At 44.0% G+C, this 15,099-nt stretch overlaps 1 pseudogene; it reads right to left on the bottom strand.

The window, feature by feature from the left end:
* Positions 1 to 2,041: 2,041 nt before the first annotated feature.
* LOC117443742 (transmembrane protein 238-like) lies at positions 2,042 to 2,609 on the bottom strand (annotated as a pseudogene).
* Between the last annotated feature and the right edge of the window lie 12,490 nt (positions 2,610 to 15,099).

Raw genomic sequence — 15,099 nt, 5'->3', positions numbered from 1 at the left:
AAAACGCCTCGTTGGTGAAACGTCATCATCCATTTGATTCTTCCGGGAGCAAATGTAAGAATAGAATATAGTTTTAGTGTTTGAAAGCCACCATGTTCAACCACAGAATGAAAAACAAGATGTAGGAAATGACCGAGTGGTTCTGCTCCCAATGGAGGTGCAGTAGGGAACCAGCCTCATTGTTCAGTACACAGTCTGTTCTTACCCACGTCAACATCCCATATCTAAGACCATAAGCCAGGTGAGACCATAAGCCAGGTGAGACCTAGGGACTCAGGCGGGGCCCTCGTAAAGTTAACTATCTCAAACAGCACGCATGACTCACACTTATATGAGCCTGCAGTTGTGGCAGCATAGGCCAACCAATCTACTTGCTGCACTCTGGATCAATAAGCAGTGCTGAGTTCCAGTCAAATGTAATTGTGCCTTTTGGCGCCCCGGGTGTCTGGCATGCCGACCAGTCACAAGCAACGTGACGGCTAAAATAATGCAGATCTGTAAAGGTGAGCAAAACCGGTCAGGCTCATTAATGAAAAGCTGCCAGGGGCCACTGGAGATCTTTTCACAGGAGCCGGGGATAGACATTTATTTTATGAAAGATATTCATGAGCAGGGTCCTGTTGGGGGGGGGGGGGGCATTCCTCACGTCACTGAGGGTCATCTGATCACACACACACTAATGTGAGCCACTTCATAATGGTGACTGTGTGCCAGCTGTGTGCCAGCTGTGTGCCAGAGTAATGATAAAGAGTTTCAGCTGAGGCAGCCGCCGCCGCCCTCTAAGCCCGGCTCTGACCCGGACTCTGCAGGTGAGTGTCAGGGGACAGTGGCTTAGAGGCTTTCACAGTGTCAGCAGCAGTGTGCACGTTACAGTAATGCAGTTACATTGTGTGTGTAGAACACTAAGGCACACTATTAAACTAATTATTTGTCACAAAGTAGTTCACACTCTTTTTATTGCCAGTCATTACTGAAGCACAGTGGCGGCGTAGGTAATCCATGGAGGGCTAACCCATGCAGCGGTGGGGCTCATGTCACTATTTGCAATGTAATTACATACACGCTATATCGCCCCCCTTGACAGTGAAACGCCACGCGTGAGGTTTAGATTATTTCCCTGTCTCAACCCAAATTGAACTGTATGAAACAAAAAGGCACATTTGTGTTGTAGTAAATAAAAAGGGCGACCTGGAGCCAATCCTGCAATTTACCCACAGGTGAAAGAGTTGACATGCTGAAAGCCCAACCCTGCTGGGGGTCTGGGGGGATTCTCCCCCAGGAGATCTTTTGAAATACTAACATAAAATACACATTCTGGTACTCTCTTGAGAAGAAACATAAATACATCTATTACTACACGACATATTTAAAAAAAATGAATGGTATATTTGTTTTTTGTTGATTTCTATCAACACGTAATGTTGCCGTTATCTTGATTCTGACCACGCCAGAAGACATTATCAAAGATGTTCTATCAAGAAGACGATCACTTACGTGACAAAAGTTTTCAAAACCGTTTCTGGTCTTCGGTATTTCCAGACAAGTGGCTACTGAAATCAATCTGACTAACTGCCATCTGTGTAATTTACTCCGCGCGAGTTGGTGGACTTTATTTTGCTTACTTTAACATCATTTTTCATGGTGGGGCTAAGGTGGGGCTAAGCCATTTCTTGGTATGGCTATAGCTACTGGCGCCGCCACTGCTGAAGCATTGTGCCTGATGGCTTAGGTGGTAAAAGAAATAAGGAGGCGAGAGAGGAAGCAGAGGGCTTCAGAGGGCAAGTTTAACAAGAATTCACTGAAATACACCTCATTTCTTAGGATGTATCATTAATTATCTGTCATGAAGCGTTTGAAACCAACCCCATGGGTTTGTCTATAATACATACAAATTAATATCCCTTAAAACTGTCACAAAAGTAGCTATCCCATGCAGGCATATATTTATTTAAAGTTAACACAATTGTCAGCTTGGACTTTTATTTATTTGGCTCAAACGCTCAAACGTTCTCTGCACGTGTGTTCGTGATGACACCCACCTTCTCCTCAGAGCAGCCTCTCGGCTTTGCCCCCTGCTGCTAGAGCCCCGGTGCCGCTCTTCAGCACCCCCAGCTCCACGGTCCGGTCAGCTGGAGCGCGCTCAGGCCATCCATCAGAACTCGTGCTGCCCTGACCCGGCACGGCTCCACTGCTGCCGGTCTCCCACGTAACTCGACACGGTGCAGCACGCACAGTCCCATTCATCTCCTTCCCGCCCCCCACGCTCTTCTTCTTCTCCTCCCCCCGCTCCCAGAGGCTTCATGCCGCCTTTGGAGAGCCTTTCGGACAGCTTCCTGGCCCACTGCGTAAAGTTGATCTCCAGCGAACCAGCCCTGTCCCTCCGCATACTGCTGCACGTTCCCCGCGTACCACGGAACCCACCACAGCAGACTGAGGAAAATCACGACGGAGCCCGTGAAGATGAGGAAATCCCCGTAGAAGCGGCCCTCGACGTTCAGGTTGCCGAAAATCCCGACCAGCAGCACCACCAGCCCGGCGGCATCGAAAACAACCGCGAGGAAGAACAGCGGCGCGCAGTTCCCCACGCAGCTGGGTGCCATACCGGAGGAGCGCGAGCCCGAGTAACGGCGCCGACAGCCAACCACTGGTTTTTCAGGACGCACATTTGCCCTCCTTCCTTCTTTCCACCTGTGCGGCGTTCACCTGTGAGCAGGCCCCCGCCCCGCACCACATTTGTCACCCTCCTCTTTCCTTTTCATTCAACTTTTTGGAGACTTTTCCGTTTGTCCATCTTTATTGTATGAATTTCATTGTTCAGAAAATAAGCTATGTTAAATAAATATTCAATAACATGCTACTAAATAAACAGGAACTCACCGCACACTCAGTGGCGACTCGTCATTAGGGGCAGCAGAAAGTAATGCAAATAATAATTCCCAAAATATGCAAAACAAATATATGTTAATAATATATATTTTAAGATCATGTTTATTCATCAGATTCGTCATCACATTGCTGTTTTAGTCCGCGTTCTTCTAATTAGTGTCTACAGTGAGCCGTGTTGAGTGATGTGGCCCTGTGATGTGATGTGCCCCTCTCTCTGATTTTAAAATGAACGTGTACTGTAAAAACTACACTGCGCATGCTCAGAGTATTTTTCTATTCAATGTGTGCAGCAAAATAATTATCACCATAGGGGCACTGTGCTGCCATACCCACCAAAACGTCATCTCATAATTCAGAGAGCTGATAAGTACGTGTGCCGTGAAAAGTGTAGAGTGTGAAGAGGAGACGAGAGAGAGCAGCGTATAGTGATTAAAATCAGTACAACGGAAAGAAAATGAATGAAGTTGACCATCTACTGCAGCTTTGGTAAGTTCATTTTATGTCGTATCTTTTGTTGATCGTCTGTGTTTTGCCTATAGGCTATTGCTCTGCTGCAGGCCCGGTTCCAGAACAAAATGACTAACGGAGCGTCCACACTACAGCTCCAAAAATAGCTTGGAGCTGGGCGTGTCTGGAGCTTGGGGATTTTATTCAAGCAACACGACCAACAACCAATCACATGAATCTCCCGCCCCCAACATACAAAGCAAAAACCCCCGGGGATTTTATGCGAGCAATATATATATAAACTCCCCAAACAGGCGAAAACCTACCAGTTTCCCCACTGTCTCTGCCACCTCCCTCCATGCCTGGTTCCTCCGGTTTGTATCCCGGTAGGTGAAGAGGGTCTGGTCATACAAAACCGGGTGATTTGCTACGGCGATAGTTAGTTTCTCCTCCGACTTTTTTTGAAATATAGAAATGAACGGCGGGATATCTCTCCCAGCTTAGACGCGGTTTGATTGGCTACGGCTTCAGCTGTCAGATTTTGGGAAACGGGATTTGATTGGCTGGCGCTGGCTACTCCGGCGTCTCAGGCGACAGAAGTTGAACATTGTTCAACTTCTGTCGCCTGAGACGCCTCGCTCTGCTACCCACAATTCAGTTCGGCGAAAAAGCACGGCTACGTGACGTCACCCCATTGAAAGTGAATGGGCAGAGTGGAGCAGATTGGAGCTTTCGACGCTGTAGTGTAGACGGGCCGTAAGAGTGCATCTGAGATTAGAGAGGGTGCAGTGGTAAAGTGCTATTTTTATAAATGGGGAGTGTACCTAACACCCTCTATGGTGGTCCTCACCTCCTCTGGGGGGGGTCCGGGGGCATGCTTCCCCCGGGAAGATTTTTTTTTAAATATTGAAGTTAAAAGCATCAATCTGGTGCACTTTGAGAGCAACATTAAGAGATCTATGGATCTATGTGCTCTTTGCTTGATTATGCCTTCCCAGTCCCTTATCACGTAGCCTATAAGAGCATGGCGCCAGTTGTTGTAGCCAGTTGTGGTGAAGGCATCTGACTTACTTGAACCGAAATTTCTACATGCATAGCAGAAGATGGCATCTTTTGTACATGAATATTCCAGCCAATCTCTGTTTTGAAACCATGAGCTGCAAAATGAGCACCTTACCCCACTGGACAGGCGAGTTGGGTACTTTTTTAAATATACCTGGCAGGCTCTGTTTTGCCGAGGTCCTCTGGCACTTGCGGGCCGCCGAGGGGTGGCGGTGTTTGGGGTAACGAAGACGGCTGTGGCTGCTCCGCCTCTGTGGGCGAGGTGGGCAAAGCCGGCGAGTCGGGCAGGAGGACTAGTGTCCACGACAGTAACGTAATGTCCCCATGATCTGAACTGTTATTACCTGCAGTAGATGCAGTGTATGCTGGCGATAAGGGCTGGTTGTTTTAACCATTTTCTGATCCATCATTGACTGCTGTGTAAGCACCTTGCAGAGGATGAATGTGCAGCGGCACAGGTCACGCGCACCTGACATAATAACGTTACTTACCGTTTAAATTGATCAAATAAATGCAGCAGACAATGCTATTCAACCACAATTACAATTTATTTTATTTCAACTATATTCTTCTTCTTCTGATTATAATTATTATTACTACTATTGTTAGTAATAGTATGCAAAATGTAATATTTTTCATTTTTAATTTTTTTCACTTTTTTTAAAAAAATTTTTTTTACTTTTAATTCAAATGAGAGTGCATAACGGAAAGCTGAAAATGGACGCTAAGGGCCCTCCCCTTGCGTTGAAAATGGACTCTAAGGCCCCCCCCCCTTGCGTTGGAAAAAGCTGGCAGGGGACTTGACATAACGTCAACATAGGCAGACCTGGGAGTGAGGATGTGTTGGTTTTCCTTATACCCCACCCCCCCTCTCTCTATCGGAGCCATGGATAGCCTACAGCTATTTGTTTACTTGTTCAAAAAAGCACCAGAAGCTTCTAAGTTGTTCGTGCCCCACCACTTTTGTGCATATAAAAACCTGACTGGGCACACTCAACTGCAGGAATAATTTATGTTGTTTATGTTTGTTTGGTATACCTCAAGCATTCATTGCTATATTAGCATTATGAGAATATTTAGTATTTAAAAAACTGACATGAACGCACTCCGTCTTTTCCTTGCGTCTTAGCTTAGACGCGAGCGAGACACGCGAGGACAGAGGAGTCCTCAGGTATGAGTTGGGATGTCCTCGTTCTCTCCAGCATCTCCTAGAGTAGACAACACCCTTTACTGCTGCACAGTCTACCACGTACCGCCTGCCACTTGACTTCACTCCACATCAATCCCTTCAAACCTGGGATTTAGTTTCACATGTTTATTGAGATGAATTCATCTCTTCTTATTCCTGGTTTTCATTTTGGCCCTGTATTGTGATTCCAGGTATAACATTTTATTAAAGTTATAATAAAAAAATTGATGGATTAATTTCATTAAGGTATTTGAGCTTGTTTCAGATGCATTTTTCTATTGGATGTTGTAATTTAATTTCCCCAACAGAAGAGAGACACAAATCACTAAAAAATGTGTTAGGTATGTTACCCGTATTTATATATCCTAAATGTTTTCTGAATGGAGATTGGACAGGCTAAACTAAAGTTGTATCTGAGCGAGAGCGATGCGAATATTCGGGGCTTATCTCCATGTAAATACTATGGTAGATATTACCAACTACAACAAAATTAACATATTTTACCGTGATTAAATTGTAATTCACGTTTAAAAATGATGCCGAAGTAACTCGTAGGCCTGCTGAAACCGGTTTGTAAAAACCATGAATTAATGCTTTGACAAGTCTGCAGACAAGACGGCAGGCTATTCTTTTTTTAAATGCGTGTTTTCTGAATGGAGATCGGATCGATTAGGCTAAGCTAAAGTTGTAGCTGCTCCGTCCACACTCACAACAACGTCATACAGACAGAAATAAAGCAGCGACTGTATTCGCCATGACAGACAGTCGGGTTTATACATGTTTAACTTTTGTCTAGTTTCTGAGTGGAGGAGGGCTCCCTGTAAAGAGGCTCAGGAGGCTGCTCTTTTACGTGGTTGAGAAGCTCACTGCCAGCTTTTTTAAGGACATTTGTGACTTCCCCAGAGAGTCTGCACGTCTGCCTTAAACCCCGTGCCCCAGCACCCAAGCGACTGGCCCAAGGCCAAGCAGCCATGCTTTCGGCTCCCGTTCTGGTTCTGGCCCCAGTTCCGGCCCCAGCAGCCATTGTTCCGGATCCAGTTCTGGCTCCCCGGCCCACTCCTGCACCCCACCGACACCTGTACTGCCGGGGATCCTGCCAACTCCATATCCTCTTCCGTTGGGGGTCCCGCCGACACCTGTACTGCCGGGGGTCCTGCCAACACCCTTTCCTGTTCCGTTGGGGGTCCCACCGACACCTGTTCTGCCGGGGTCCTGCCAACACCATGTCCTGTTCCATTGGGGGTCCCGCCGACACCTGTCCCGCCGTGGGTCCTGCCAACACCCTTTCCTGTTCCGTTGGGGCTCTCGCCGAAACCAGCCCTTGTTCCGTCGGGAACACCGGTTCCCGGTAAAACCGGTTCCCGGTAACAGCGGTTCCCGTCGGGGGTCACGCCGATAGTGGTTCTTGTCCCGTCCGGGGCCCCGCCGCCTCCTGCTCTCAGTGCTCCTGATCCCAGTACTCCTGCTCCGGCGATCCAGCTGACTCCGGAGGGGTCCCATCGCGCCCTCTGCCGCCCTCCGCCGCCCTCCGCCGCCCTCCTGCCCATCATTTTGAGCTGTCCCGCTTCCATCTTGCTCGTCCTCCGGAGCTGTCCCGTTGCCGCCTTCCTGCCCGTCCTCCTGAGCTGTTCCGTTTAACAGCGAAGTGAAGATAACACATTAAACTCAGCTGAATGTTGTTGTTGTCTTTGTTTGTGGCCCTATAAACTGGATTGAACTTGTGTTCGGTTTTTAACTAACTGGACTCTTTGCTAAAGCGTATTGAACTGTATATATTGACTGTTTTCACCACACATTGCACACACTGATCTTATATGCCTTTTTTCCCCCATGAAATATATCTGATGGAAATGGAAATTGATGTGGGATTCAACTTGTATTGCATTTCGGTGATGGAGGAGATATTTCCCACATGAATTAATATATGAATGGTATGACAGAACAATTTCTGTTGAATATCTTTATATTTTAGTGGGAATGCTGACAGAGCATTCCAACTATCTTTTGCTACGCACACAATTATTTATTATTCCGCCGGGCAGTGTTGTAGTCAAGTCACCAATTGACGAGTCCAAGTCACTCTCGAGTCACCACTCTTCGAGTCCAAGACCAAGTCCGAGTCACCAAGGGAGAGTCGAGTCAGAGTCCAAGTCCGAGTCACCCAAGGAGTGTCCGAGTCGAGTCTGAGTCATCATTACCTGTGTTCGAGTCCGAGTCCAAGTCCGAGTCACCCAAGGAGTGTCCGAGTCGACTCCGAGTCATCTTTACCTGTGTTCGAGTCCGAGTCCAAGTCCGAGTCACCTAAGAAGAGTCCAAGTCAAGTCCGAGTCACAAGTCGGACTTGTATATATATATATATATATATAAAATCTTCGTGGATATATGTGTTGAAATGTAGCTGCTCCTCTACATTGCTTTTATCCTGTCATGTTATACTAATCTATCTATTGAACTGCTGTGAAGCGAGTTTGGCTACAATTCTTGTAATAGGTGCTATACAAATATAAAGCTTATTACTAATATTAATATTATTATTATTATATATAAATAAACTATATTTAAAATGAGTTACCTTTTAGAGAAGTGATTATATTTGTATGCCAATATTTTCCTATGGTAAAGTTTTCGTTTTGCACTTTTATTTTGATAGTAATAAGATCGGGACTCTTATTTTGAAGGAACTTTTACCGGTTAAATCAGTTTACTGTTAAAGATTTAGCCCCATGTGCTTTCGTGTTATCAGCTGAATCTTTATTTATTGATTAGATCACTTTACTCTGATAATAGTGTTCAAGACAGCCTATATGTCTGAACTCAATCCTCAGTAATGTGTTACGGAGCCTTCTCTTCAATATTGTTTCCACATAACGAGCATTTTGCGCTGCTCTTTTCCAATGTGGAAGCAGAATGTGTGAAAGCATACAGCACGATGCGGGGTGCGTCTCTAGACATCTTTAGACTGGAATAGCGGGGCTCAGTACGTGAACTCGCCAGGATAGAGGACATCAGTCAGACTCCAGAGAAAAGTTGCTCGAGTCCGAGTCCAAGTCGGAGCGTCAATGTACAAGTCGAGTCCGAGTCATCGTGGGGGGAGGAAATTCAGGAGTCCAAGTCCGAGTCGCGTCAAAACTCGGTTCAAACATCAAAACGTTCAGCTCGGTCGGGAATCGATGGCTATTACTTTCATAATTCCAGAGATACATCCCATAATACATCACATTTTTAACATGGAAGTCAATGGAGAAACTCTTCAGACTTCAACAATCTTCATACAACTTCAACTGCTAACTGCTCCTTCTTCAACTGCTAACTGTTCCTTCATACTTTCACTCAGAAACCTCATTCCAACTTTAAAATGTTACACATCTTTCTGACATTATAAACACAACCTTTAAATCTGATTCTTACTTTTAGATATATTAAACATTGTTCAGACCTTGGTAAAGAGGCCTTCTTCAGATTGTAGAGTGCGTGATGTCACAGCTAGAGTGGAGGACAGATTTAATTTAGCCTTCATATTTTTATTAAACCTGCCATAATTCCCAAACCCTACATTCCTGAGACATACTTTTTCATGACAAACGAAGGAAAACATCTCGTAGCTTGAAAGATAAAAAAAATAAGCAAAAAAATTAAACAAAATGCCTCTTGAGGGCATGAAGTGACAAAAACGTTCAACATGTCTCCTTTAAAACCCATTGTAAGTTCAGCCTCACCTTTCCCCACCACAGCAGCCACACCTTTAGTTAATCTGCCAAAAAAGCCACATTATTAACCCGAAAGTACACAAAAAGTACACTTCAGATGCTCAAGTTCCTTGACATGCTTCACGCTGAGAGCAGCAGAGGAGGGATCCCTCTCCCAGGACGGACAGACGTGCAATAGATGCCGTGTGTAAATTGAAAAGATAATACATTTGCATCATAGGTAGTCCAAATGTTTGGAAATGCATGTGTGTATAATAGGAAGATGAATCCACGAGGATATCCATCCAGGACCGATGATCCAGGACCACAGCCACGACTCAAGATCCAGGGCTCGCGATGCAGGACACAGGACCGCAGGATCATCCATGACTCCGGATCCCGGCGTATATAGACACCAAAAAGAAAGACATTTGGGGAAGCTGGGTTAATCGGAACATGAGAGGACACAGGTATAGACAACCCAGTCTCACAAAAAAACGTGTAATAACTACGTTGGTCCACAACGTAGGACGTAGTATTTCTACGAAATTGTAAGATCCCTACGTTTTTTTTTACCATTCATTCCAATGGCTGGCGTCTATGTCACGTGATCTTCACATTTCTCCCTGTAGAAAATAAAAACATGGCCGAACTTCGTTTTATTCTCTGTGGAAAATGCCTATTTTAAGGTTAGTTTGGCCATTAAAATGCCCTTTGATGTCATTTGATGCGAGAAATATGAGTTGTTATTTCAGATTATGTGTGCAGTGGATGTACATGATCTTTAGTTTGCTAGTTATTACGAAGATTACTTCAGGAAATGGTGTCTCTACAACGTTTTCATTGTTACCAAGGTGGTTGCTAGGGACGCTGCTATCGATATTATTTCTGTTATGTTGTGTAACAGTTTAATGGTGTTATCTTTATTGCTACCCCCTTCCCCGTCAAAGTATAGTGTTGGTCCACAGCGCAAACGTATTAGTTTAACAAAATCCGCATCTAAAGATAGCCTACGTTATTTTCCCCTGTGCAATTCCAGTCTCACATCTCACAGCACATCGTCATTAACAAATACCGGAAACAGACCGAAAACACTTTATTCCGAGTGTACTTGCTTTTCTCTTTGAAAGTCATCACATAACGGCATTGTAATACACGGTTCGGCTGCATTAAATGTTACATATCTGCCGTAGTTCTGTATTTATAGAGCCCTGATGAGAAGACCTCTAGACAAACATGTGGAACTGAAAACGTGACGTGGATCATAAATATATCAGCCATTAAACAACATCTTACATTTCTTTTCACACAATACGTCTCCTTGCAGTATCAACACTAATTCGGCTCACTTTATATTTGATCCAATTGGTAGATAGGCTGTATTTACACCATAAAGGTGCACAGCTGATATAAAGGGACACCTGGTGGTTAAAGCATGTTATTGAATTTCATTATTAGATATTAATAGAATCCCTATAAAGTATGTTCATTACTCGTTATTCTCTACTAATAGTTAAGTAAAGACTGTATATAATGACTATTTTGCACATCCCTTTCAAGATTTCAAGATGTTCTAAGGTTTATTGACATATCATATAGGCCTACACAACTGTGGTGTAGTTCTGCACTGAATGAAAAACTTGGGTCGCAGGTTCCTCAATAGTGCATTACAAGACATCTATCAATATTTGTGCATACCTCCAGCAATGTTAACTATGTTGAAGCACTTATTTTAACTGATATTATACATATGTATTATACTCTTATATAAGATGTATGTAGATAGTATAAGAAATGTGCAGAATACGACAGTTTAATGGTGGAGGTACACATATTGAAAGATGTCTTGTGATGCACTGTTGAGGAACCTGCAACCAAAGTTTTTCATCTTGTCAGGTATTGAACAATCAAAAAATAAAGAACACAGAATTATTAAATATAAAACACAGAATTGGTGTGATTATACTAAATGATTTACAAATAAACACCACTGAATATTTACAACTATACACATGCTGATGTAACGCAAATGTTTCCAACTTGGGATCAATAAAGTATATCTTATCTTAAGATGATCGATGGCTACTGCCATATTTGCACAATGTGCCTCTGAACCTTGACAAGTGCATGTTTCAGGCTTATCAATTAATGTAATGTAATGTTATCACAGGGGTCACACACATAAGACCAGCTGTTAAATAAAGCTCTTCTGACCTTAGCTGGCATGTGGGTATATATATTAATACTGCCCATATTGGGCACAAGCAATTTTCACCCATTTATTAATTATATGTTTTAAATTTGAGTGTTTCCTATCCCCTAAACCTCCAGGGATGTACACAGTTTAATACTGGCAACTTCGTATTATGGGAAATACGAAAACATCTTTTAAAACTACAACTCCCAGTAGAGACGTGCCATAGAACATGTTGTGAAACACAATAGCCAGCATGTGTAGTTCTGGGGACGGGGTGGGGGAGGAGGGGACGCGGTGGACCCGTTCAAATCCAGTTTTGGACAGTCTGCCATGGTTCCATCCCATTTCAAGTGCTGTTCGAGGCTCTGCACACTCTCCAATCACAGAGCTTGAGGATTGTCAAGCGAAGTGGAGAGAATACTTACTTCCGGGTGTAATATTCTGTAAAGCAAATGAGCTGCTCCGACCCTCGGTCCTGACGGACTCCAACTTGTGTTTATTAATCAAACAAATAAATAAACACAAGGATAATTATGTGTTATTGTTGAGTAAATGGAGAATTGCACAGGGGAAAATAACGTATCTATTGTGGTGATTGACATTATTCACCCACAGATCTATGGGTTAGGGTATTGTTCTGCACGGACATTTTAGTGAGCCGGACTTCCTGTCTCCGGCGGTCTTCGCCTCCGGGGCATGAAGTTGTTTACATGTGTTTTGAGATGCTAAATAAAAGTCTAGCTTGTACCTTTGATACCCCGCCTCCGACTCCCATCTCTCGGCACCACACTATGCCACAATTTTAGATGCGGATTTTGTTAAACTAATACGTTTGCACTGTGGACCAACACTATATATTGACGGGGAAGGGGGTAGCAATAAACATAACACCATTTTACCCAACATAACAGAAATAATATCGATAGCAGCGTCCCTAGCAACCACCTTGGTAACAATGAAAACGTTGTATAGACACAATTTTTTGAAGTAATCTTCGTAATAACTAGCAAACTAAAGATCATGTACATCCACTGTACACATAATCTGAAATAACAACTCATATTTCTCGCATCAAATTACATCAAAGGGCATTTTAATGGCCAAACTAACCTTAAAATAGGCATTTTACACCGAGAATAAAACGAATGTCGGCCATGTTTTTTTTCTTCTGCAGGGAGAAATGTGAAGATCACGTGACATAGACGCCAGCCATTGGAATGAATGGTGAAAAAAAACGTAGGCATTTTACAATTTCAGAGGCGTTATCGTAGAAATACTACGTCCTACGTTGTGGACCAACGTAATTATTACACGTTTTTTTATGAGACTGGGTTGGTATAGACCAGAGTCCTGCACGGGTCTGATTTTCAAGACCCGCTCCCGCCCCGCACCCGCGACGTGCAATACCTAACCCGCCCCGCTACCCGCACATATTGCCAATTAGTTCCGCAACCCGACCCGTCGGCACAAGATCCGCAACCCGACCCCAACCCGCATATATATGAGCAGTGAAAACGTGCAATTATTAACACACGCAGTTGCATATTTGTCTCAAAAAGCGTGGGATGTTGGTTCTTTTCTCCATCTAGGATGACACCTAAAGCCTCCCAGACGTTGGATTTCGCTCTTGAGGAAGTGTTATTGAAAATGTTGTATTCTCCACTAGAGAGCTTCACCTCAGCCATTTCGAATGTGGCGCGCACAGCAGCAGATTGATGCGCTGCAGAGGTTATGATTATGCGCGGTCCCGCGGGGGAGAGGTCTGAGGATTTTAAACATTAAACTAAATTATTATTATTTTATTATATTTATTATGCAATACCTGCGATTGCAGGACTCTGGTATAGACAGAGAGAAGGAAGAAGTAAGATGTCCCCCGACAAACTAAGCCTATATCAGCAACACTAGGGGCTGAATCTAATCAGCCCTAACTATAAGCTTTATCAAAAAGGAAGGTCTTAAGCGCACTCTTAAAAACGGATAGGGTGTCTGCCGCCCGAACACAAACTGGAAGCTGATTCCACAAATGTGGAGCTTGATAAGAAAAGGCTCTGGCTCCCATTAGGCGCGTTCACACCGCAGTACTTTTCCCACTTTAGTTCCGATATAGTTCTGAAATGTTGCGTTCACACCAAAAAGAGCCGGAATTCAAATTAGTTCATGAGAACCTTTTCACCCCCTTTTCCGTCCCTGCTAGAGAGCAGGGACTTTCGTGGGAAAAAAAGGTTCCTATGTCTGATTGGCTGGGCGGATTGCAAACCACGCCCCAAAAAGTTTTGTGAAGCAGCCATTTTATTATCCTCGCATTAGCATTATTAAAGTAAATTAATAATAATTAGTAAATTGAAAAGATAATACATTTGCAACATAGGTCGTCCAAATGGAAGATTAATCTGATAATAAGGAGTTACAATAATCCAGCCTTGAAGTAACAAATGCATGGACTAGTTTCTCTTCATCGTTTTGAGGCAAGATATGCCTGATTTTTGCAATGTTACGTAGATGGAAGTAGGCGGTCCTTGAAATTGATTTTATGTGGGCGTTAAAGGTGACATGTCATGCTTTTCCGGTTATTACCCGTCCACTTCTTGTGTGTTATGAAGGTTTTTATGCATGTAAACGGTGTGCAGAGTCAAAACCCTCAAAGTACACCCTGTAGCGAGTAAAACTCTAACACAGAGAATAACTCCCCAAAACGCCTCGTTGGTGAAACGTCATCATCCATTTGATTCTTCCGGGGACATCAGGACGTCATGTTGTAACCGGAACGAAATGGACCAATCCGTGGAGCCGTTACGTTAAGTCCGCGGAGCCGTTACGTTAAGCCCCCGCTGATTGGTCCAAATTGACCAATCCACGGACTTCCTCACACACACGCAGCTCAGCTGATGTCTCCTCCGGGCTGCTGCTGATAACAGACAGTTGCGATCCGGCGAAAATTCTCTCTGCGGCCTGGGCCCACCCACATGCACGTCTGGCCCACCCACAGCCAATCAGCGCTTCATAGCGCAGACACGGGAAGCCCAGAAGGAAGTGCCACAAACTGCAGTTCATCTAGTGGCCGACAGGGGATAGATGCAAAAAGGAGCAATTCCCATAGACCCCCATGTTAAAATGCCCAACTTTACAGCAGAAATAAACATGTTTCTAGCCTGGATCCAATACAACTTATTCTGGATATAGTTAGATTCCACCTTCATGACAATGGAATAGGGAGTGCATTTTTTTACCGTGAGTTTTTATAGTAGACGTCCTGAATGTGCGTCTGCTGCTGTGGGGAAACTATGGAAACCACAGTTTTCTATACAGCGGACTACAACATGGATGTTCAATAAGAACGAGGGACTACTGTGAACTCATCTAGAGACTCTGCACCGTGCTCTGATGCTGCTGCTTTGCTTTATGAACGTGGACAACAGAGAAACATATTCTTCAGGACCAAAGCTGGAATTGAAATAAAAAGGAAAGTGAAACTTATGCTCGTCACCCTCTCCCTCCGGTCCACATTAATACAAATGATCCCAGTACGTATGATTGTATGAAAAGATCTTAAAATCAATACAGATGTATTTATTATAAACGTTAGTCCTTAACATCTATCACTGTGTGTATCACCATTCAAACATCTTTTA

The sequence above is a fragment of the Pseudochaenichthys georgianus genome, unplaced genomic scaffold (genome assembly GCF_902827115.2).
Source record: "Pseudochaenichthys georgianus unplaced genomic scaffold, fPseGeo1.2 scaffold_671_arrow_ctg1, whole genome shotgun sequence".
NCBI lineage: Eukaryota > Metazoa > Chordata > Actinopteri > Perciformes > Channichthyidae > Pseudochaenichthys > Pseudochaenichthys georgianus.
This window is presented reverse-complemented; position numbering and strand designations above follow the sequence as displayed.